Genomic DNA, 26629 nt, shown 5'->3' with positions numbered 1-26629 from the left:
CATGCGTCGAGCTACGGTAGCGTCAGACAGGCGCCCGCGTTAGCAACTGCGGACAGGTGAGCATTACACCAAGAGTGCCATCTGGTAGCGGCAAATACAAACAGGCTAGTTAACATTCAAAATGAAGACAGACAAATGTTACCATGAACATTATTTTGTACATGCAGTAAAAGGGTAATGATTTTATATGACAGCAGCAGACACGGTAACAATGTGTCTGTATAAGGGCTTATAAATACAATTTAAAGGCTGAAAACACCATTTTAGAAACAAAAAGGCAGCTGAATAACTCAGCAATCATTTGAAAAAAAATTTAGCCACAATTTAAAATCGACCTGCTCCCCTATGAAAATCTCTGGTGTCTATAAGATTTTTTGCGACACTTCCTCGTCTTACTAGATAGAAAGTGGCGACGTACCTTTACAGTCAGATGCAAAGAACATGTTTTAAAAACAATAGCACCAGCAGCCAGAATTCATCTTTTGCCGACCACCTTCTGACTACACGTCACGCACCTAAAGCTGTTCACGATATCAACATTTTGCACACTGAAAAGAAAGGGCGTACATTAGATGTCATCGAATAATCAGAAATTTTTAAACATCTTTCTCGTAATGATGGTCTCATTCTTAATGATCAGCTATACTTACGTCATACAAGCTTATTCAATGATATAAAGCCGTTACTTCGTATTTGATCTCGTGTTCCCTCGTGTAGTTACCGAAATATTTTTTCTGTTCCAGTCGACTCATAATTTTTTGTCTTTTTAAAGTTTACATTAAATGTATTTCACGTTATACCACTTTTTTCTGCTCGCTGAGTTATTCAACTCCCTTTGCATTTCTAAAATGGCGATTTCAACCTTTAAATTGTATTTATAAGCTCTTATGAAGACAAATTGCTACCGTGTCTGCTACTGTCAGATAAAATTATTACCTTTTACTTCATGTACAAAATAATGTTCATCGTAACATCCGTCTGTCTACATCTTAAATGTTAAGTAGCCTGTTTGTATTTGCGGCTACTAGATGGCACTCTTGATGTAATGTTCACTTGCCTGTAACTACTAACGTGAGCGCCTCTATCTGATGCTACCATAGCTCGACGAGAGTGAGCATTCCATAGTGGCTTGGCTTTTATATATCCTGTTTCACAAATTTTGTGAGTAAAGCTTTATCGCATGACTTTTAGTTTAATGCGTGACATGTAAGTACTGTTTCTTTTTTGTACTACTACCCAGTACTTACACTTAAAAATGTTTCTTTCCTATAATTATGTAATTATGTCATAGGCCAATTTGAGAGTCAAAAGAGTCCTTTTTTGGAACCGAGGGCAGTTTTTGCTCTTAATTTTACTTTGGGAACTGTCCGTGACCACGCAGCCATGTTCAAATCATTAATACATTTGAGTGTTAGGAAGTCTTTCCTGAAAAGATTAGTTTGTGTGCGGTTTTATTATGTGGAAGTGAAACGTGGATGACAAGCAGTGCAGAAAAGAAAAGAACAGGAGCTGCAGAAAAGCGTTAGAATACATGAGTAAACCGGACAAAGAAGAAAAGTTTCTCAACTGAATCGGAGAGAAAGAAATATATGACACAACTTGATTAAAAGAAGCGTCCAGTTCATTGGACAAATCCTGAGGCTACAAGGGAAATTTAATTTGACGAAGTGTGGATGCAAGTTATAGTACAGATATGAAGAGTTTTGCACAGGGCAGAGCAGCATGGAGAGCTGCACCAAACAATTTCAGGGTGAAGGGTACAACAACAACAACAACATTGACAATAGGCATATACGTTGTACAGAATACATGTACTGTTGTCTATGTGAATTCTACACACACATTGTCAACATTTTTACCTTGTACCATTTTTCAGAGACAGAATAACACTTAATGTTTACTAACATGACTAAAAGATGTTCAATACCAGACAACAATGCATAACACAGGTACTCTCTGAAGGCTTCTTGTTCCATGATAAAGTTTGCCTCTCTCTAATGTTGAAGTAGTCTCTTTTCTATCAGGACTTATACTTTTATCTACTGATTACCCCGTCTTTATCAAACTTGCAACGTTCTTTAGAATACAGATCAACGAGCATCATCACTTGAAGCCGAAACTTTTCCCTAGGTAGACTTCTAATATTCTCTGTGATGACAGATATATACAATATCGCTCTCAACATATTCGGCTCATGACTTGGATTTACGTAAAAGACAGCGCAGGATATTTGTCATCACAGATTCGATGATTATGCACCAATATTCATATCTAGTGTATTTGAAAATGGCTTAAGACGATAACTGTAAAATAATATTGAGAATAAACCAATAATTTGAGAATCACAGACTCATTTCAGATTATTGAAGAGATAAGCAGCCCATGCATCGGCCTCTACATATTCTGTAGTACTTTGTTTGATGTAATTAGAAACTTGCGCGATACATTCACAGGTCGCTACAGCACTACAACATGCGGTAAAAAGTTTTTGGTTTAGCCCGTACCAGCGGCCATTTGTACAGTATTTCGAACATCAGCTATGTCGTAGTACAGCATATTAAGCAAGGTTTGAACATTGAACCGGAGTTGGCAATAAGACAAATCGTACGAATCGATTAATTACTTTTGCAAGGGATTTTAATTACATTGAAATTAATGCTCAACTAATGGCACCATATGTATGCGCATCGCACGGATCATATGTGCAAAAACAGTCACCCTTAAAAAACTCCGGACTCGAGGCAGACTGATGGTTCAAATTTGGTAGACCGGTGTATCGGGCCTTGGACTAAGATAACGTTGAACCGTTTGAAAAAATCTTGTTTCGTTTTTCTGAGAGATTTTTGAAGTGCGCCACTTCTGTGATATAAACTTGTGCGAATCGCTTCAAACTCCGGACGAAACTAGATGAATGGCTAAAGTCGAAACGAAATTTCCTTTATCCAGTAGTCTTCATACGTTGTCGAGATACGATGGTTTTAAGCTGAGCTAAATGTAGCAAGTAAAATTCTTTCTTACGCGAATTGAATGCGCGGAAACGGTTTAAAATGAATCAGTACATAAAAAATACATTCTTATGATTAAATTCTAAATTCGCTTTCAAAAATCCGGCTTCATATGGATTTTTCGTTTAAAAAACACGTTTTTCATGAGGTTTTTGGCGCGCCACTTCTTTGCTTCAGACTTGTGCGAATCGGTACTAATTTTGTAAGAAGCTACACGAATACATGTAATTAATGGTCGTCCTATTGATTTGCGAAATCTGTAAGGTTTCCAAGATATAGCGGTGAAGATTTGCACGTGAGATGCGGGTAAAATCCGTTTCTACGCGAATCACACCAGCTGGGACGGTTTAAAGTGGTACATATGACAGTAAAAAATATGTTCTACGGTAATTATAACAAGCGTTTGCTAAAATCTTTCATCAGTCGTATTTCATGTCTGAAAAATCACGGGTCTGAACATGAAACTCTCTTCCACAGAAATACGTTGCATTTTAAGCGCTGCATTTGGATACAATTAAAAAACTGGTTGTTAGAGTTGATTATGGTTTCGTTGTTTATACGTTAAAAATTTTATTCGCCAATGACTAAAAATCATTGAAATATCTTTGAACTACAAAACAATGTATGTACCAAACCAGAATTATGTCCAACGAAGAATATTTCTTACAAGTCACTCGTACGTCCTGTCCTAGAATGGTGCTCAAGTGTGTCGGACCAGCACGAAATAGGACCAACAGGGGACGTTAGGGCAGCACGAATTTTCATAGAATTGTTTGATCGATGGGAGAGTATCACAGAGATTCCGAAGAAAGTGAACTGGCAGACACCTGAGGGAAGAAGCAGCTAACTTCAGAAATCCTATTTACAAAGTTTCAAGAACTGGCATTATATGATGAGTCTTGCAATATACCATAATCCTCTCCCATGGGTATCGTGAAGACGCAATTCAGCTAACTGCAGCACGCGCAGAGACCTATAACAACCATACCGCCCCGCTCCATACGTGAATGGAACTAGAAGCAGCCCTAATAAGTGGTGCAATACAACATACCCTCCACCATTAACTACACAGCTGCCCGCCACGAATTCCTTTCCTGTGCTAACCTCTTCATCTCAGAGTAGCACTTGCAACCTACGTCCCCAATTATTTGCTTGACGTATTCCAATCTCTGTCTTCCTCTACAGCTCCTTCTAGTACCATGGAAGTCATTCCCTCATGTCTTAGCAGATGTCCTATCATCCTGTCCCTTCTCCTTATCAGTGTTTTCCAAATATTCCTTTCCTCTCCGATTCTGCGTAGAACCTCCTCATTCCTTACCTTATCAGTCCACCTAATTCGTCTATAGCACCACATCACAAATGCTTCGATTCTCTTCTGTTCCGGTTTTCTCACAGTCCATGTTTCACTACCATATAATGCTGTACTCCAGACGTACATCCTCAGAAATTTCTTCCTCTAATTAAGGCCGGTATTTGATATTAGTAGACTTCTCTTGGCCAGAAATGCCTTTTTTGCCATAGCGAGTCTGCTTTTGATGTCCTCCTTGCTCCGGCCGTCATTGCTTATTTTACTGCCTAGGTAGCAGAATTCCTTAACTTCATTGACTTCGTGACCATCAATCCTGATATTAAGTTTCTCACTGTTCTCATTTCTACTACTTCTCATTACCTTCGTCTTTCTCCGATTTACTCTCAAACTATACTGTGTACTCATTAGACTGTTCATTCCGTTCAGCAGATCATTTAATTCTTCTTCACTGTCACTCAGGATAGCAATGTCATCAGCGAATCGTATCATTGATATCCTTTCACCTTGTATTTTAATTCCACTCCTGAACCTTTCTTTTATTTCCATCATTGCTTCCTCGATGTGCAGATTGAAGAGTAGGTGCGAAAGGCTACAGCCTTGTCTTACACCCTTCTTAATACGAGCACTTCGTTCTTGATCGTCCACTCTTATTATTCCCTCTTGGTTGTACATATTGTATATGACCCGTCTCTCCCTATAGCTTACCCCTACTTTTTCCAGAATCTCGAACAGCTTGCACCCTTTTATATTGTCGAACGCTTTTTCCAGGTCGACAAATCCTATGAAAGTGTCTTGATTTTTCTTTAGCCTAGCATTATTAGCCGTAACGTCAGAATTGCCTCTCTCGTTCCTTTACTTTTCCTAAAGCCAAACTGATCCTCACCTAGCGCATTCTCAATTTTCTTTTCCATTCTTCTGTATATTATTCTTGTAAGCAGCTTCGATGCATGAGCTGTTAAGCTGATTGTGCGATAATTCTCGCACTTGTCACCTCTTGCCGTCTTCGGAATTGTGTGGATGATGCTTTTCCGAAAGTCAGATGGTATATCGCCAGACTCATATATTCTACACACCAACGTGAATAGTCGTTTTGTTGCCACTTCGCCCAATGATTTTAGAAATTCTGATGGTATGTTATCTATCCCTTCTGCTTTATTTGACCGGTAGTCCTCCAAATCTCTTTTATATTCCAATTCTAATACTGGGTCCCCTATCTCTTCTAAATCGACTCCTGTTTCTTCTTTTATCACATCAGACAAATCTTCACCCTCATAGAGACTTTCAATGTATTCTTTCCACCTATCTGCTCTCTCCTTTGCATTTAACAGTGGAATTCCCGTTGCACTCTTAATGTTACCACCGTTGCTTTTAATGTCACCAAAGGTTGTTTTGACTTTCCTGTATGCTGAGTCTGTCCTTCCGACAATCAAATCTTTTTCGATGCCTTCACATTTTTCCTGCAGCCATTTGATCTTAGCTTCCCTGCACTTCCTATTTATTTCATTCCTCAGCGACTTGTATTTCTGTATTCCTGATTTTCCCGGAACATGTTTGTACTTCCTCCTTTCATCAATCAACTGAAGTATTTCTTCTGTTACCCATGGTTTCTTCGCAGCTACCTTCTTTGTACCTATGTTTTCCTTCCCAACTTCTGTGATGGCCCTTTTTAGAGATGTCCATTCCTCTTCAACTGTACTGCCTGCTGCGCTATTCCTTATTGCTGTATCTATAGCGTTAGAGAACTTCAAACGTATCTCGTCATTCCTTAGTACTTCCGTATCCCACTTCTTTGCGTATTGATTCTTCCTGACTAATGTCTTGAACTTCAGCCTACTCTTCATCACTACTAAATTGTGATCTGAGTCTATATCTGCTCCTGGGTACGCCTTACAATCCAGTATCTGATTTCGGAATCTAATTGAAATCTTCCCGTATCTCCCGGCCTTCTCCAAGTATACCTCCTCCTCTTGTGATTCTTGAACAGATATTCGCTATTACTAGCTGAAATTTGTTACAGAACTCAATTAGTCTTTCTCCTCTTTCATTCCTTGTCCCAAGCCCATATTCTCCTGTAACCTTTTCTTCTACTCCTTCCCCTACAACTGCATTCCAGTCGCCCATGACTATTAGATTTTCGTCCCCCTTTACATACTGCATTACTCTTTCAATATCCTCATACACTTTCTCTATCTGTTCATCTTCTGCTTGCGACGTCGGCATGTATACCTGAACTATCGTTGTCGGTGTTGGTCTGCTGTCGATTCTGATTAGAACAACCCGGTCACTGAACTGTTCACAGTAACACACCCTCTGCCCTACCTTCCTATTCATAACGAATCCTACACCTGTTATACCATTTTCTGCTGCTGTTGATATTACCCGATACTCATCTGACCAGAAATCCTTGTCTTCCTTCTACTTCACTTCACTGACCCCTACTATATCTAGATTTAGCCTTTGCATTTCTCTTTTCAGATTTTCTAGTTTCCCTACCACGTTCAAGCTTCTGACATTCCACGCCCCGACTCGTAGAACGTTATCCTTTCGTTGATTATTCAATCTTTTTCTCATGGTAACATGTTACGTGTCTTTAATGCAGTGGTTTCCATTGCCTGCATGTAGAACATCCTCATGTCCTTGATTATTGCTGATTCTTCCGCCTTTAGGGGCAATTTCCCACCCCTAGGACAAGCGAGTGCCCTGAACCTCTATCCGCTCCTCCACCCTCTTTGACAAGGCCGTTGGCAGAATGAGGCTGACTTCTTATCCCGGAAGTCTTCGGCCGCCAATGCTGATTATTTATCAAAATTTGGGCGGTGGCGGGGATCGAACTCGGGACCGAAGACGTTTTGGTTATGAATCAAAGATGCTACCCCTAGACCACGGGTACGAGGAAAGTATAGGAATCTTGAAAAGTGATAGCTGTAGAGGCCAGAGTTGATGACTGCATCACTTGTGCGCTCATCTTCACTTGTAGTCAATGTAAAACAGCTACATGAATAAAGGCCTTCGTTTTTGCTTTGCTGCAGAGGCCTTCTTTCCGGTTTTGTAAGAAAGGAAGATCTGCATATGAGCCACTGCATAGCATTCCTCGCATCCACTAAGATATTTACTCTAGCGTTCGGAGGGAATACAGCTTGAGAAACATTTCGGTTCCGACAAAGTCTGATTTTGAAACAGCACTCTGTCCAGCAGGAGGTCCACACAGCATACGGGCCATATCCTTGCCTTTGCCAAACTGACATCTCCCGGTGCAGAAAATCGAATGGATGGAGCGGAAAATTACTTTCTCTTCGATGGGCATTGTGAAGGCGCACGTCGAACGCGCCTGCCAGGGCGGCTCTTGTAAAAGATGCTCGTTCCTTGTACGGCAGCCTGACCGAAGATCCTTCCTCAAGACATAACATGAGAATTATTATGACACATGGTTCATTTCTTTACGTCAAGGAAATATTCTGTCATCATTACTCACTTTGCAGAGTATTCAGTGTCACATTTAATAGCATTAATTTGTACTGATATAAAGGAAGTATAACAACAGCAATGAAAGGCGAACGTACGTCAGAGTACAATCAGGTTATGCGCTCAGAGTTTTAACAAACATTATTTAGCAGGCAATGAGTATGAACCGTGCCAGGTATAACAGTTAATGTTTCCAAGTTTGATTTCTTTCTGTTGACTGCAATTGAACCGGTGACTGATGGAATACGTAAAACCTGTGATTGACGTATGATTACATGAAAGATATATAATTATTATATCAATTACAGCATTCTCCAAGACGACAAATACCGTTTATTTCACAAAATTAAATCAAAATATTATCTAATATAGTAGGGCAGTGCCAGAGCAGGAAAATAAAGCATCAGACATTACGGACTTGTATGGCTGTTAACAATACAGAAAGTATATAGTATTTACGGTTTCCTCCAAGTCTGTCCATAGTCAGAGATATGTTCTCATTCATAAGACCTCCGTAGAAAGGAGAGGAGTTAAAAAGATGACGACGGACATGTAATGTCATGCACACCATAGTTCTCAAAATCATCTGCATTTTTAAGTATCCACACAGAGACTCGCAGACGGACTTCGTGAGCGTTTACAAGTGAAGATCAAATTACTCCTTATCGGCAATGTTAGATGATTTTGACATACATTAAGGCCAGTTAGAATTTTTTCTGTGGTTCAAAAAATGTTGCTGATAATGTGGTGTCACCGCCAGACACCACACTTGCTAGGTGGTAGCCTTTAAATCGGCCGCGGTCCGTTAGTATACGTCGGACCCGCGTGTCGCCACTGTCAGTGATTGCAGACCGAGCGCCGCCACACGGCAGGTCTAGAGAGACTTCCTAGCACTCGCCCCAGTTGTACAGCCGACTTTGCTAGCGATGGTTCACTGACAAATTACGCTCTCATTTGCCGAGACGATAGTTAGCATAGCCATCAGCTGCGTCATTTGCTACGACCTAGCAAGGCGCCATTATCAATTGCTATTTATCTTGTGATGCATGTACCGTCAGACCGATGTTCACCAATTATGGATTAAAGTTAAGTATTCCAGAAGTTACGTACTATTTTTGCTACTATAAGACCTTGACCTGTTCCAGACCTCACGCCAGCCTGCGTGAGCTTAAACGCGTGCCTTTCGGCTATCTCCTAGTGGCTTGGCTGTCTTGCCAAGTCACAACAGTTAAAGTATTGGTTCATTACGTTCTCAGTTTTGCAGTCATTTACGTAATGGGAAAGAGAAAGTTGCTATACAGTGTCATAATAGGAGTAGCATTTGAACTTGAATCTCATGAGTCACTGCAGTTCCTTCAGATTGCTTAAGACCGGTCTTAGCCCGTTCTACTTACTACTTAGGTAACAGGTAACATCAGTACTCAATAATTGTTTCAGATTCAAATTAGTGAAGTGCTAGTTAAGCAAATAATGTAATGAAACGAATGAAAGTTCCCGCCAACTTATAACTGAGTGCTGAGCTGGGAATCGATAGTTTGTTTACATTTGTGAGGTGACATGGGCAGGCAGTACCCTATCTCTGGCGTCATAAGCCACGCCCCCTTGTCTATCAGTACACATCAAGAAGAAATGCCCCCCCCCCTTATCTATGACGCCATTCACAATTCAAGACGCCTCACTTCATTTCTTAGAATGATGGCGGTCATCCCAGTAATTTATAGACCATTAAAGTGAAATAGCCAATCACAATGTAGCAACAAAGCCGCCAGGCTGGCTACGTTTAGAAGGATCTGAAGTACCTCAATTTTTTGCACCATGTGCAAAAGTATTTATCAGAAAAAAATACGTAAAGAATGTATTATATAAACTCCATTGTTAAGGTTAAGCAACCCTAGCGAACGGCCATAGTTCGATCTCTGAACCACACCTGGTGTGAGGAACAATGGTCCCTCACATTTAATATTTCCACGTCTAAACTGCCCTGTAGAACACATGAGTTGTGAAAAGGGATACAATGTTAATTCACCGTATGAAATATCTGCAAAAATACGTAAACTTCATCGGCAACACGATGTTTATGTCAATGTCATCTAAAATGTCCGTCAAAACTGATGCCTAAAACATGACTGTTGACTCTCAAACTGAGTACCCCAATGCTTTTTCCCTGTCTAAATTGTTACAAAATACATGTGTTTAAAAAATAACCTGCTAAGCAGGCAGCTGGCATTTCATTTTCGGCATAAATGAGACTATATACAGAAACACTCTTGACCAAGTCTTTAACCGTACACAGCACATGTTAACTAAAATACTATGATAAACAGGCAAGTACCCAAACAAATAGGTTGTCTGAATTACTATTAGCAACTGGAACGGTGAATTAATATGTGACAACAAAAGCTTGATGCTGAACTCTCGGGTTAATTGCCGTAATGCTAATTTTATATCGGGTCTATATCTCTCCAAGACACGTTTAGCAAAGTAGGCAGTTGACACCTTATTTTAAGCCTAAATGAAAGTACGAACAGAAACGAATTTTCGAGGAAAGCTGTGACGTTTATCGATCGGAATTACAGTGCCTAAAGTCTCTAACACATGTAGAGAAGGTATTTCTCACAATTAGTTACTAAATAATACCAAGTTCCAATCGTTACGCTCCGAGATACGATTAGAGGGAAGAAGGCGTTTTGACAAAATCTTTATTTAATTGTCCACACTACTCAAACAGCATACTTCGTATCATGCAAATATAGTTCGTAATGCTTCGAATACGAGCTGTAAACAGGGCTAAAGACAGCGAGCAGTGCACAAGATTAGAAACACGCACACACACAGAGAGAGAGAGAGTGAGAGATATAGAGAGAGAGAGGAAACTCCGATACCTCGCCAATAAGGTCTTTGCACCAAAATAAAATTATTTGTCAAAATACTACAAAACATATGCTGGTTGGTCATTACAGTATGGAAGTTCAATTCCATCCTCTCATCACGATCGAAAATTCAAACTTTGCACCAAAATTAAATTGTATTATTTCTCGAAGTACGTAAGATTTCGATTACAAAGCACACATGGCATTACGAAAGTGTCTTACTTGTTCATATATATATATATGGGATAGTCGACGAGCTTAATTCACTCTCTGTGCCACACATTAAAGAAACTTAAAAATTGATTCGATAACATTAGAAAACACACAAGGGCACCGCTGTTGATCTAAGTTAAAACTTAAATCACACGTATTGACGAGAATAGTTTTATCATTGTACCAAAATAAATTTGTCAAAAACTAATCTTAGTGTGGCTATATTAGATATCAAAGGCAGCTTCTAATTATAGTGCCCCCCACGCTACGGAATTAACTTTATCATGCAGTACAAAACATTTGTCATCTTCTGCAGATAATGATAAATCTTGATCGCTTACAGCAGAAACTACCTGACACTTCCATGAAGTAGCATAGTGAACAGTGGAAATACACAGTTGTACATGTATGAAATGAGGGGTTGCTATACTTCGAATCACTTTTCAAGGTGTCCGAAGTATTAGTTACCCTATGCTAAGGTACTAACTCCAACTTGCAGTATAAAACGTTTGTGATCTTCTGCTGATAACGCGAACTTACGCTGACCCACAATGGAGACTTCATGGCACGTTGAAAGATTAGATGTATCTATCGTTGTTATTATCTTTTCACGGGCGGTTACAACTTGCAGATATTTCTCGGATTGTGCTTTCATCCCACACGTCAGCTTCCTTGCCTGTTGCTTTAGCAATTAGGATGAAACGGCTAAATCATGGTCCAGTAAACAATAATTTAAGATTGCGCAATGGAATGATGACTTGTTAGCAATCAGGTGCCTGAAAGTGACCCGGGGGTCAAATGTAACCTTCTGATACATTGCACATAGCTTAACTGGAAGTGCCTCAACGCTGAAGCTAGCTATTATGTGAACTCTATTTTTCACTTTCATTGTGCAAGCCGTAGTAGGGGAAAAGACCTAGAACTGTTCAGGACCCTCTTGCTTTAAGGATGGAAAGCTACCATATTTTACAAAGCTGTTATATTTACTACTTAAGACAAGTTAAATAATTCATATGCGCCATATAATCATAATTAGAAAAATGACAAAAGTAACAAATGGTTCCATAACACACGGAAGTTTAAGACATCTAAAAACTATTAGGAATTCTTTCACTTAAGGGGAAACTGAGGTTGCTAGGCGGCAGGTCCACAATGCAAGTACGATCGTCACGGGACTTGCTTATCAGTATGGTTGCCCTGATAGTGATAGAGCACTTCGAGGCATTTAGTTGCTCTGATTGATCAGGAGGTTATGAATTCTTCCTTCATTTGATTATTATTTCCTTGAAGTGTTTCGCTGCTGCTAGTTGCAGAGATAAACGCGTTACCATTACGTATTTTCAGAGGGCTACAGCCTGGCAGGTATTTGCCGATGGACGTGTCGTCCGAACAAAAGGCGAGTGAGGTGCGGCTCTCTCTCTCTCAAAGTGGACCTCATGCAAGGAGAGGGAGTCAATAGCTTCGCCTGACGAGAGAGGGGGAGGCTGTGAGCGGCGGCTGGCTCCATTGTCCTATAGCCGGCCAGTGCGCATAGCAAACAACAGGGATCGCAACCAACTGCATGGAGACGCCTTCCAAAACGCTTTTCACCGGAAGACTCTCTCGCTACTTGCAGACTGAATGGACCAATGCCAGGCTTCAGAGATCCGTATCTGCAGGCATTATGAAGGTTCCGTTTCCATGTAAAACCTAGACCCCTTCAGCTGGGAGGACAACAATGTGTCTCACGTCTTGTGATTTCCCGCGCACGCAGCACGCGAGCATTTTGGGTGGAAATCAGACGGTGAAGCCAGAAGATGTAACGGGACATCACTAAGTTTCTGGCGGGAAGTAACTCTATTGGGACAGCGACGTCTGCACATCTGCAGTAGGGAGAGAAACCGGGGATATTTGTTTATGTGACTGGCGTGGAAATGTGCCATCACCTGCTATTGGTTGATATACGGTTTTGCCGGTGTCCACATGGAGTAATTTTGGAGAGCAAGGCGCACAGCGACAGGAGTTTTTGGGAATAGCCGGTGACAAGAAGCCCAGGCAAAGGGTCGCAAGTGAGAAGCCGAGGCAAAGAGTCGGTGGTGAGAAGCTAAGGTGGAGAGTAGGTGCCTATGGCAGAGTCCAGTGTTCGTCAAGGAGCGCAGGCGGCCTTTGTCGCACATCTGCAGCTGATTACAGTACTGAACACGGAGTCCACATGAGACAACCGTATGTGGTAAATACACCTGTAGACCCGGAATTCAGAGAATTCTGCAGTTTCGCTTATTAAGCTCACCAAAGCATGTTTACGATTTAGTGGCAGCAGCCGATCAATTTTTGCGCGTACTGCAGCCAGTAACTTTTGCAATCCAGAATCACCATCTCACGGAGTAAAGTCATTCAGATAATGTTACCATAAAGTACTTTTCTGCCCTTCTCAGGTCCTGGACCTCTCTGTATGTAGACAGCGATGCTGATTTGAGAAACTGCTTCTCTCTGTCTAGAAGTAGTGGGGGAGAAAATTTATTATGTTTGAAAACGCCCAACCCACTTTCCCATCTGTTAGGGCTTGTTTCCCTCTCTGGCTACCGGCTATGATAGTTTTCAGATATCTATGCAGTCATTCAGTGACAGTCACACATGGAATTAGGATACTGGAAATTAAAATAGCGCCCATAGAAATAATGAAATAAAAGCACCTAGCTCCATTTTTCCCCAGATACTTAACTGAAGTCTTAAGAGGGTAAGCATTTACCATGACAGACTCAATACGGTGCAGCAAATATGATGCACAAGTGCCTAATTTAGTTCAAAAATGTTCAAATGTGTGTGAAATATTGTGGGACTTAACTGCTAAGGTCATCAGTCGCTAAGCTTACACACTACTTAACCTAAAGTATCCTAAGGACAAACACGCACACACCCATGCCCGAGGGAGGACTCGAACCTCCGCCGGGACCAGCCGCACAGTCCATGACTGCAGCGGCTAATCCCGCGCGGCCCTAATTTAGTCATATATATATTATGAAACGAACTGGTGAGCACATTTCAACTTCACCTTCCATCTTAGCCATACTGAAGCAAAATTGTTACAAATGCCCCATGCATCACCAGCAAAATGGTAACAAAATGCTGCATGTTATAGCAAAAATGTAACAAATGGCTGCATATGTCGATATCTTATAGCCAAACTGCAAAAAAGTGTCACATACGTTGTCATGATACAGCAAAATTGTAACAAATTTCTCCATACATCACTACGTTACAGCAATACTGGAACAAATTCTTCATACAACCTCATTTTGTATCAAATTTGTGACAAATTATCCCACACATCGACATTTTACAGCAAAAATATAATAAATTGCCCCATGCATCATTATGTTACAGCTAAAATGTAATCATGGTCACATCGCCAAGGTGCGGCAAAAGTGTACCAAATTGCCCAACACTTTGCTAATATATGGTGGACACTATGGGGGCAATAATGTTCAATTGATAGGATAACAGGTTACACCCCAGATACTATACTACCAAGTGGGGTAGGGGCAGTGGTTATCACATTGGACTGCCCGCAGCTCGTGGTCGTGCGGTAGTGTTCTCGCTTCCCACGCCCGGGTTCCCGGGTTCGATTCCCGGCGGGGTCAGGGATTTTCTCTGCCTCGTGATGGCTGGGTGTTGTGTGATGTCCTTAGGTTAGTTAGGTTTAAGTAGTTCTAAGTTCTAGGCGACTGATGACCATAGATGTTAAGTCCCGTAGTGCTCAGAGCCATTTGAGCCATCACATTGGACTCGCATGCAGCGGGACAACCGCTCACATCCTCATACGGTCATCCTGATTTAGATTTTTCCTGAGTTCCCTAAATCACTTAAGGCAAAAGTCAGGATGGTTCCTTTGAAAGGAAGCGGCTGCTTTCCTTCCCCATCCTCGTCTAATCCGAGCTTGTGTTCCGTTTCTAATGACCTCGTTATCGATGGAACATAGACATCAATCTCCTCCCTAGATACTATTCAGGGGGCGATGATGGTCAGTTGACATACAATGACTACCAGTACCCCAAATGCAATTGCGGGGGAGGGCAACGATTGTCAGTTTATAAGGCGACTGCCATTCTGGGACAATTATGGTCAGTTGAGGTGACTGTCACTAATCCAAATATTGGGACAATAGCGGTCAGTTGATGTGTGGTGATTACCATTGCCACAAATACAAGTGAGTCAATGACAAACAGTTTACATGGTGACTGCCATTACCCTGAATGTTAAAGGGGCAGTTACGTTCAGTAGACAAGGTGGCCACTATTGGTTGGGACGATGATGGTCTGTTGACACGGTGACTAGCATTACCCTGAACACACGGGGATACTATTTGTACTATCATGTGACAGTGGATGTCAGTTACTGTATCTCAAATAGTGCTGCAACACCAGAAACCGGACAGTGTGCAGGTGCAGCGCATGTCAGTTACTGGATCTTAAAATTGTTTTGTAACACCCGCAGCTGAAAGTGTGTATCTGCAGTGGTTGTCAGATGTAGAAGATTCAGCAACTGGATCTTAAAACTTCGAACGGGACAGACTGAAATTTCAAAAAGTGTCACAACGCATTTCATTCACACAAACTGTCATAACAGAGTGGAACCGATTGGACTGACAAAGAGAATTTGTTTAACGCATTTCATTTACAGAAGCTCTCCAGCATACCTTGTGTGACCAACACTCCAACAAGAAAAAGGAACTCTCGGAAAAATAATTTAGTCATAGCCTATGAGATGGTTTCTAGAATGACACTTTCAGTATGTCAGTATGCAGTGGAGCGTGTGCTGTTCCGAAACATGCTGGTACATTAACACGTAATTAAAGGACTGTTCATCGTTCGTAGCTAATAGGCTACTCTCATTTAAAAATATATACTTTCTCTTGCGTATAATTCTGTCATTTGTTTCTTCATGCTTCTTTTAGCTGTGGCTTCAGCAATGCAATAGAAGATACAAGATTCCTGGTTTTAATGAATGGTGGCAATATCTATTGTCATGGAAGGTACGTATTCAGTAATTCTTCCAGAAGTCAAATGCAGTAGTTTTAAAGGCGTTTCAGGTTCCAGGTTCAACTTCAGAAGCCCCATCTTAAATTAATATTTAGTAAGTAATTAGTAGCAGTAACCTCCATTTAAATTTTATTAGAATACCCTAACGTGTCCTACAACATAAATAATGGATAAACTTAAGGCAATATTAATCTACTTCAAACTTTCATTAACATGACTGCGTTATTCGCCTAGTTATTATTGCAAGAATGTTGCTCACTGTCATGTGTGATTTTTTTATGATGGTTAAATCCATTCCTTAATTCCATTCTTGAGATGCCATGAAACGCCAACATTGACAATTTTTTCATTTTTCTGTACAACTTAATTGCTGTGTACAAGACGGAGGGGATCACTGAACACCTCCAGTAATACCTCTGTATGCAGGGACGACGAATGGCAACAGCTTCGAGATTCCTTTTGCTACCAAAAGCCGTGTCAGAGAATAGATTCTGCATATAGCGGTATTTTGACTTGTAACGCTCATTTTGAATGACGAACGAGATACAGTATGGTTTCTCGCTGTCGCAGCTCTGAGGTGCTATTCTGTTGTCTCACTACTTGTCGTCATTCTTTAAAACCAGAAATCTTGTATCTTGCTACATGCAAACGGAGGCTTCTATCAGGTTGGCATTCTCGTTATGAGGAGGAGGAGGGGGAGATTAGTGTTTAAATTCCCGTCGACAACGAGGTCATTAGATACGGAGCACAAGCTCGGATTAGGACGCGGGTTTCAACTTTCATTCTCCCGAATATTCTCGTTATGATTTTGGTGGCTTCTGGCAAGTATTTTTGCATCAGCAGAAATGGGCCAAATATACAGAGTGGTCCATTGATAGTGACCGGGCCAAATATCTCACGAAATAAGCATCAAACGAAAAAACTACAAAGAACGAAACTCGTCTGGCTTGAAGGGGGAAACCAGATGGCGCTATGGTTGGCCCGTTAGATGGCGCTGCCATAGGTCAAACGGATACCAACTGCGTTTTTTTTAAATAGGAACCCCCATTTTTATTACATATTCGTGTAGTACATAAAGAAATATGAATATTTTAGTTGGACCACTTTTTTCGCTTTGTGATAGATGGCGCTGTAATAGTCACAAACATATAGTACATGGTATCACGTAACATTCCGCCAGTGTGGACGGTATTTGCTTCGTGATACATTACCCGTGTTAAAAATGTTTCAAATGGCTCTGAGCACTATGGGACTCAACTGCTGAGGTCATTAGTCCCCTAGAACTTAGAACTAGTTAAACCTAACTAACCTAAGGACATCACAACCATTCATGCCCGAGGCAGGATTCGAACCTGCGACCGTAGCGGTCTTGCGGTTCCACACTGCAGCGCCTTTAACCGCACGGCCACTTCGGCCGGCTTACCCGTGTTACAATGGACCGTTTACCAATTGCGGAAAAGGTCGATATCGTGTTGACGTATGGCTGTTGTGATCAAAATGCCCAACGGGCGTGTGCTATGTATGCTATTTGGTATCCTGGACGACATCATCCAAGTGTCCGGACCGTTCGCCGGATAGTTACATTATTTAAGGAAACAGGAAGAGTTCAGCCACACGTGAAACGTCATCCACGACCTGCAACAAATGATGATGCCCAAACAGGTGTTTTAGCTGCTGTCGCGGCTAATCCGCACGTCAGTACCAGACAAATTGCGCGAGAATCGGGAGTCTCAAAAACGCCGGTGTTGAGAATGCTACATCAACATCGACTGCACCAGTACCATATTTCTATGCACCAGGAGTTGCATGGCGACGACTTTGAACGTCGTGTACAGTTCTGCCACTGGGCACAAGAGAAATTACGGGACGATGGCAGATTTTTTGTACGCATTCAATTTAGCGACGGAGCGTCATTCACCAACAGCGGTAACGTAAACCGGCATAAAAATGGTTCAAATGGCTCTGAGCACTATGGGACTTAACTTCTGAGGTCATCAGTCCCCTAGAACTACTTAAACCTAACTAACCTAAGGACATCACACACATCCATGCCCGAGGCAGGATTCGAACCTGCGACCGTAGCGGTCGCGCGGTTCCACACTGTAGCGCCTAGAACCGCACGGCCACCTCGGCCGGAAAACCGGCATAATATGCACTATTGGGCAAAGCAAAATCCACGATGGCTGCGACAAGTGGAACATCAGCGACCTTGGCGGGTTAATGTATGGTGCGGCATTATGGGAGGAAGGATAATTAGCCGCCATTTTATCGATGGCAGTCTAAATGGTGCAATGTATGCTGATTTCCTACGTAATGTTCTACCCATGTTACTACAAGATGTTTCGCTGGATGGCAGAATGGCGACGTACTTCCAAAATGATGGATATCCGGCACATAGCTCACGTGCGGTTGAAGCGGTATTGAATAGCATATTTCATGGCAGGTGGATTGGTCATCGAAGCACCATATCATGGCCCGCACGTTCACCGGATCTGACGTACCCGGATTTCTTTCTGTGGAGAAAGGTGAAGGATATTTGCTATCGTCATCCACCGACAACGCCTGACAACATGCGTCAGCGCATTGTCAATGCATGTGCGAACGTTACGGAAGGCGAACTATTCGCTGTTGAGAGGAATGTCTTTACACGTATTGCCAAATGCATTGAGGTTGACGGACATGATTTTGAGCATTTATTGCATTAATGTGGTATTTACAGGTAATCGCTCTGTAACAGTATGCGTTCTCAGAACTGATAAGTTCAGAAAGGTACATGTATCACATTGGAACAACAGAAATGAAATGTTCAAAGGTACCTACGTTCTGTACTTCAATTTAAAAAATCTACACGTTACCAACTGTTCGTCTAAGATTGTCAGCCATATTGAGATTTTCACTCTGCAGCGGAATGTGCGCTGATATGAAACTTCCTGGCAGATTAAAACTGTGAGCTCGACCGAGACTCGAACTCGGGACCCTTGCCTTTCGAGGGCAAGTGCTCTACCATCTGAGCTACCGAAGCACGACTCACGGTCGGTCCTCACAGCTTTACTTCTGCCAATATCAAGCTGTGAGGACCGGGCGTGAGTCGTGCTTCGGTAGCTCAGATGGTAGAGCACTTGCCCGCGAAAGGCAAAGGTCCCGAGTTCGAGTCTCGGTCGGTCACACAGTTCTAATCTGGCAGGAAGTTTCATTGTCAGCCATATGTTTGTGACTATTACAGCGCTATCACAAAGCGAAAAAAGTGGTCCAACTAAAACATTCATATTTTTTTCTTTCTACACGAATATGTAATAAAAAATGGGGATTCCCACTTTAAAAAAACGCAGTTGATATTTCGTCTGACCTATGGCAGCGCCATCTAGCGGGCCAACCATAGCGCCATCTTGTTTCCCCCTTCAATCTAGACGAGTTTCGTTCTTTGTAGTTTTTTCGTTTGACGCTTATTTCGTGAGATATCTGGCCCTGTCACGATCAATGGACCACGCTGTGTAAGAGACTCATTGGAACGTCAAATATAAGGTCAACAGCTTGGTTCTTACACCTAACAATTATCGGGTTGATGCTACAAAACGGTATGTATTCTGTATGTCACTATGTTTGTGTGTGTGTGTGTGTGTGTGTGTGTGTGTGTGTGTTTGTTGCCAGCCTTAGGATAGGAATCTGCAGCTGCAGGCTACCCCCCCCCCCCCCGTTCCCCCCCCCCCCTCCTCCGCGACACACACACGCATACTCTGCCAGATTTCCACAGCCACTTACCGTCGTGAACAAGCCCATGGAACTTGCTCTTATCCGGCAGCTTTCTGTAGTCGTAAATGCCCCTGTTACGCTAATTTATGTTGACATTTTTCACTAATAAGCTGCTTGTAATACACCGCATTCACGATGGTATCTCATTTAACAACGCTACCGAATTCTTCAGTCTAGTAATACGTGTTACAGAATTCTACTGCAGCGACCAACCAGCCATTCAGTGACAATACTGATAACATCGTCATACCTTGCATGAGCCTAGGAGAGTTATTATTCATTTCGGTGTAAGAAGGGGTTCAGAAAATAGCATGCAAACACGCTCGCAAGCAAAAATAAAGACTGATGCTACCAACTAAGTGAGTTTGAATGTCGATCAGAAATAAGCGGAGCCTGTGAAACGAGACAGTTTTACTGTTAAGTACACAAGAACTTCAGGAATAAATTGCTCCGGTGAGGAGACAGACAGCTATCTCAGTCAATAAAAGGCAACACGACACCGTAGTAATTAAATCTGTATTCGAAAGGATTATTTGACGTGGGTTCACAACTTAGAACAGTTTGGAAAAACAAGAAACGTATGGAATTTCGACGGTTCAGTGCAATAATTAAGTAGTTATACGACAATTACCATTATTTATTATGTCCGCCCGGTAGCTGAATGGTCAGCGTAGCTGAATGGTCAGCGTGACGGATTGTCAATCCTCTGGGCCCGGGTTCGATTCCTGCTGGGTCGGAGAATTTTCTCCGCCCAGGGAATGGGTGTTGTGCTGTCCTCATAATCATCCTATCATCCTCATCGACTGCAGGTCGCCGAAGCGACCCTTGTCCACCTTGCCTCCGCTACCGCACTACCTGATCCATCTCCCACAAAGAAAGGAAAAAAAGGGGAAAAAAAGGAAAAAATAAAAAAAAGTGGCGAGAAATTGAAAGACCGGCACCCAGCGATCGGTCTGCCCGACTGGGGACCCTAGCCATACGATTAAATAAATAAAACGCAACTAAAAATTAATAAGAAACGAGTAATAATCAGCAATTGTTCGTAGAGAATGTTGCTTGTCCTTCCCTCTATCTCATTATCACGCATCTCCTTCTCGCCGATATCTACGTCTCTACATGCCGTGTCATACCTGTGATGAGTACAGTGATTTTATCTCCGATAAGGAGCTCTCGTTCTATTTTAGTAACTCCAATAATCCCTGGGAACGGATGTGGCACCTGTGGACGACCAAAAGCAGACATTTCCCATCTTTCTCAAGCATGCCCAACGGCCACGAGGTTTCAGGCGCCATGTCACGGACTACGCGGCTCCTTCCTGCCGAGGGTTCGAGTCCTCTCTTGGGCAAGGGTGTGTGTGTTGTTCTTAGCGTAGGTTAGTTTAAGTTAGTTAGCAGTAATGTGTAAGTCTCGGGACCGATGTCGTTAGCAGTTTGGTCCCTTAGGAATTCACACATATTTGAACAAAATGCTCAATGCAGTTCATTTATAGGGTGGATATCATTAAACTTTCACTATTTGAACAAGTGTAGACGGAAAACTATTTGCTGTATGGGTACCATACTTCATAGGAATGATGGTCAGGCTGTACACTGCAGGATTTGCGTTGTTAGTGCTTTTAGTGTCATGACTTGTAACCTCCCCACAGAAATTTTAAATGACAGAAATAATAAATGAATGGTAGCCAAGCGTAACCTCCCTGCATGAAATGTACTGACTATGACAATTAAATGCTTGACTCGCAATCTGACTCAACGTGCAAGCTCCCACAAAAATAATGAGAGACAATTTAATGCTAATGAAACTTCAGTCACAATGTAAATTCAATTAGACCGAAATATCAGTCTTTGGCCCTGTGCAAAAAAAATCAGAATTAATTCCTTACCTCATTGAAACTGCATGTCAAATTTCTGCTCTCATTGTTGGCCACGGCTTGGAGGAAATGCATCGCAAGTAATATTTTTTTTTTTTTTAAATTTAACTGAAACTTTTCTTTAAAGAAATGGAAGGAAATCGTTCGTTCAATTAAATAGTTCTTTTGTTAAAAAAATTGCTTTGAAATCAAAATTATTATTGAGGCACTTGTTGAAAATTAATTACAATAAATAAACTTTACATTATCTGATGTGCGCAATGCAGCTTGGTTACCTTAATTAACAATATACCTCATTCAGCATCTTGACCAGAGACCCATGTCGACGCCTGCGACTGCGTCCCGCTCGCGACCGTACTCGACTACTAGTGCTAACAGACTGCCATTCGCAACTGAACTCGACTACTGCTACCGACAGAGAGCAACAGACAACTGCACTGGCCTACTGCTACCGACAGACTACTGCTCGCAACACTCGCGCGGTCAAGCGCAGACTAGGAATGACAAATAGCTCTCTGGTCAGAGACTCTGCAATGCCTCGCCATCGCCGCCACACAACATACGTGTTTCATAACCCTCCACTGGGGGGACAAAAATTTGGCAGCGATGGTGAGTCATTTGGACTTGCCACCGCAAGAATTTTTTTTTTTTGACTAATTAACTTTACAGTTACAGCATATATACAGATATAGTACATGAATTAAATGTGGTGCACATGCACCGAGTACAAAACATTAGACAATGACAAAAAATGTATACAATGAGTACAGAGCGTATCAGCAAATCAGAAAATGTATATACAATATAAAAGACAAGAGTGCACATATACTGTACTTCAGAACAAATTATAAAAATGTCTTTAGCATTTTCACAACAAATAAACATAATGGCAAAAAAATCATGTCGACAAGTGACATAAGTGCACATGCACTGCAGTTCAGAACATATCAGCAAATGAGGAAATATATATACAATAAGTAACAAATGACATAAGTGCATACGCACGGAAGTATTGAACATATCAGGAAATCACAAAATGTATACAGAATGAGTACAAATCATATTGAAAAATGAGAAAAGTGCACAGGCACTGAAGTTCAGTAGAAAGCATATTAACACATGACATAAGTGCACATGTACTGTAGTTTAGAACATATCATCAAATCAAAAAAATGTATAGGTCATGAATATAAATGATGTTAGCAAAAAATGATCTTCACTATGTGACAAGAATTAGGATGGAAAGGGAAGGATTGCATCATGGTTGTAGCACTTTAGATTGCACATAGCTGCTCTGAAAGTCCATATCTTTCCACAGAAGTACAACACCAAGTGACACAATTTGAAGTTCTTTTTCCATTAGTATTTATCAGCGTAGCCAAGACACTGAAATGTCGTAGTAATCTTCCATGTTATCATTTTGGCAGTACATCAGGTACACCAAACAGTGGGACCATAATAACGTCTTCATCGCTCACGGTGGTGGACAGCATGTCGTGTCAACACCACGCTCTTACAAGGCACACCAACGTAGAATTAGTGCAAAAACCAAATATAGTGCTCCATGATCATGAGGATGGACAAATGGATATTGCAGTAATTCAGGGTAGTTAGCTCATAAGGTGAAGGACATTAAGTCACATAATAGGCTTCATTGAGAATCACAGTAGTAGTTTGCGGCATTCATAGCCCAGTTACTGAACATTTCTGTACCAAGTATGTAGTATTACAGAATAATGTTCATAAAATTAAATTATTGGCATTATGGGTAATCGTATTACAATAAACAGTGGCAGTCCTTGGCCAGTTACAAAGCATATTTAGTATGACAGAATAATGTTCATCAGAAGTCTTCATTGAAAAGGAGAGTCAATTATTGGCCTAGCATTAACATAATACATTGAGTGATACAAATTATTGGCACTCATTGGCCATTTACCAAAACATGAAAAGTCATCATTGAAAACAAGAGCTGATTCATTTAGTTACATTAATTATCGGCACTCAGTGGCCAGTTATAGAACATGAAAAGTCATAATTGAAAACAGGAGCTAATTAATGGCATAATTATTAATATAATTCATTTAGTGACATTAATTATTGGCACTCATTGGCCAGTTACCAAAACATGAAAGGTCATAATTCATTTAATTAGATTAATTATTGGCACTCAGTGGCCAGTAAGTATTGAATAGTATAAAACATTGTTCATCATTCAGTATTATTCAGAACTCTCTTAAATGAGTAGCATTATTTGAAACTGGCGATACACACCATTAAGAAGTCATGATTAAAAATCAGTTAATTACAGTCATAGCATTAATAATCATGGGCATTATAAGTAGTCTCATTACAATAAACAGTGGCAGTTATTTGCCAGTTACAAAGCATTATTTTATATTTTTTTTTTTGTATCATTAAGACGTCATTACTGAAGTGACATACTATTCAGAGCTGATCAGTATTATTCAGAATTCTCTTAAACTAGTAGCATTATTCGGGACTGGTAATACATTTTTTTTTGTTTCTGTGCTAGTAATACATTGCGTTGGGATCAATAATTAATTGCTGAGGCATAACAATATTTGCTTTTGACCTATTGCTGCAAATGAGGGTAGGTAACGTCATTCGTCGTGAGTCAGCTGTAGCAAGGCTATGTAACAAGGCAGTATATATGATCACATTTATAAATTATAGACACAAATGGGTAAAATATAAAATTGCAAGTACTAGAACAGGTATAATAAGTAACAAGTTTAGTAAGTATCATGAAAAGCTTCTCCTGAAAAAATACAAAATGGATTATTGAGCTGAAAGAAGAAACGCAGACTATGATGAAAAGTAGTGAACATCGAATTAACAGGTAGTGAAATGTGTATAAAAAATGTGTTCCATAGCTGTCCTTTCCAAAACCTTCAGTCATCATACCATACGATATAAAACATACTGTCAAAACAAACTGCAACAAATACTTAAATAACTACATAGCATAAATACATAAACTTCAACATCATCCTCATCTGTAAAGAAAAACTTCATTATCCATATTATCTTAACTTCATTATTATCATCACCTGTAAAGAAAAACTTCATTATTCATAGTAGCATATTCTTCATCATTACTCTTCATCAGTATTCATTATCATCTGCAAAAATCACTTCATTATTCATCACATAACTATTCCTTATCTCTAGCATATTTCATCACTTAAAACTAAGATGTGTAGTTCTGTCTGACAGCCTGCATCAATCGCCTTGTATTCTGAAAGAAAAAATTAGTTAAGACTGCTATTCTACGATGAGTATAGTATGTTCTTGTTAATGCTTGTTAATCCTGATCCATTTACTCTTCCTCATAAAGTTATTGCATCTTCTTTCGTTTATTTCGTAGGTGAAATTCCCATTTCTGTTTAATTTATTTCCTTTACACGTTATTTCTTTCTGAAAATGATGAACAAAGATTAATGTCTTGCATTTAAATCATATACCCACTAAATAATGACTGGTTAATGGTGACACAATTAAGCATACAGCATAACATGACAGAAAACGTAATATGTCAAAAGCATAGACAGTGTTCAAAGGCAAAAATGTACACAGAATATCACAATGCAGCAGCAAAAAATGTAAAACAGTCACGATCTTGAGAAGTCATAAGGCAAAAAATGTCAAAGTCAACTGGTGTGTGTTATATCTTAACTATTTCACAGTGCATACAAACAAAACATGAAAACAATTGTACATACATAAAAAATGGAAACATGTGCACGGTCTGATGTGTAACGACAAGAAAAGCGATCTGCTAACCTTACCTTGCCGGGCACTTGCCAAGAAAAAATACTATAATCATCAATAATTGTTCACATAAATATCTGGAAAATGTATTACAGTGTGATAAATCCTAAAGTATGTTCATTCAATAAACGGTTTAACATTGGAGATATGGTAATTGCCTTTCGATTTTTTGGTTCTCAAAGTTTCGACGTGTACAACATTGGGGTGAGGAATACTGCGAATCCGATATGGACCCGCGTATAGAAGTTCAAATTTACTGCACTTACCTTTTAATTTGCTGGATAAATAGTGTGTACGTACTAATATCTTCTGTCCAATGTGAAAGTCTCGGCGTGTACAAACCTGTTTTTGCTGTCTTCTCCGGCGCTCTGCGGCACGTTTGATGTTGTTCAGCGCAATGTCAATTATTTCGTGGTGTCTTAGTCGACGACAGGTAGGGAAGTATACTAATTCTTTAATTTTGTTTGGTGGTTCAACGTTTTTCAGTATAACAGACGGAGATAGAATAGTGGATTCATTTGGAATGGAATTAATTACATCTTGGAATCAGAATATGTGTGTATCCCAATTAATGTGTCTTTTGTGGCAGTATATTCTACACAGTTTACCAATTTCTTTCATTAATCTTTCACAGGGGTTCGAAGAAGCATGGTACTTGGATATATAGATCGGAGAAATTTTTCTAGCTCGTAACATACGTGTCCATGTAGCAGAACGAAATTGTGATCCATTATCAGAAATTACTTTCAACACATGCCCTACATGAAATAGAAAATGTTTTACAAATGCTTTCGAAACAGTTTTAGCTGTAGCTTTGGTAACGGAGTGAAAGTAACAAATTTTGAAGTGAGCTCAACAGCGACAAAGATGTAACAAAAACCTCTATTAGTTCTCGGAATTGGACCAAAAATGTCTTCTGCGGCCATATGTCTTAATTTAACAGGTATAATGGGATATAATGGAGGAATATGTGAAGTGGTGTCTGACTTAGCTTTCTGGCAAATTTTACATGACGCTAAAACTCGTCGTATACGTTTTTCCATGTTGCTAAAATAACAGTTCTGTCTCAGTATAAGAAAACATTTTATTGCTCCGTAATGTGCGTAGCTTAAATGAGTATACCGGATTAATTTGTTAACAAGTTCGTCAGGAATGCATAATAACCAATTGTTGCTGTCTGGATGAGAGCGGTGAAACAGAATGTCATTGCGTACAGTGTAATGGTGTCTAATCGCAACATTATTCTTATCTTGCCAAAGGTGTTTAATTTCTTTCCACACATTGTCTTTACTTTGCTCTTTTGCTATGTCCTGTAATGACGACGAAATAAAATTTTC

The sequence above is a fragment of the Schistocerca americana genome, chromosome 1 (genome assembly GCF_021461395.2).
Source record: "Schistocerca americana isolate TAMUIC-IGC-003095 chromosome 1, iqSchAmer2.1, whole genome shotgun sequence".
NCBI classification, from domain to species: Eukaryota; Metazoa; Arthropoda; class Insecta; order Orthoptera; family Acrididae; genus Schistocerca; species Schistocerca americana.
Note: the sequence above shows the minus strand (reverse complement) of the source record.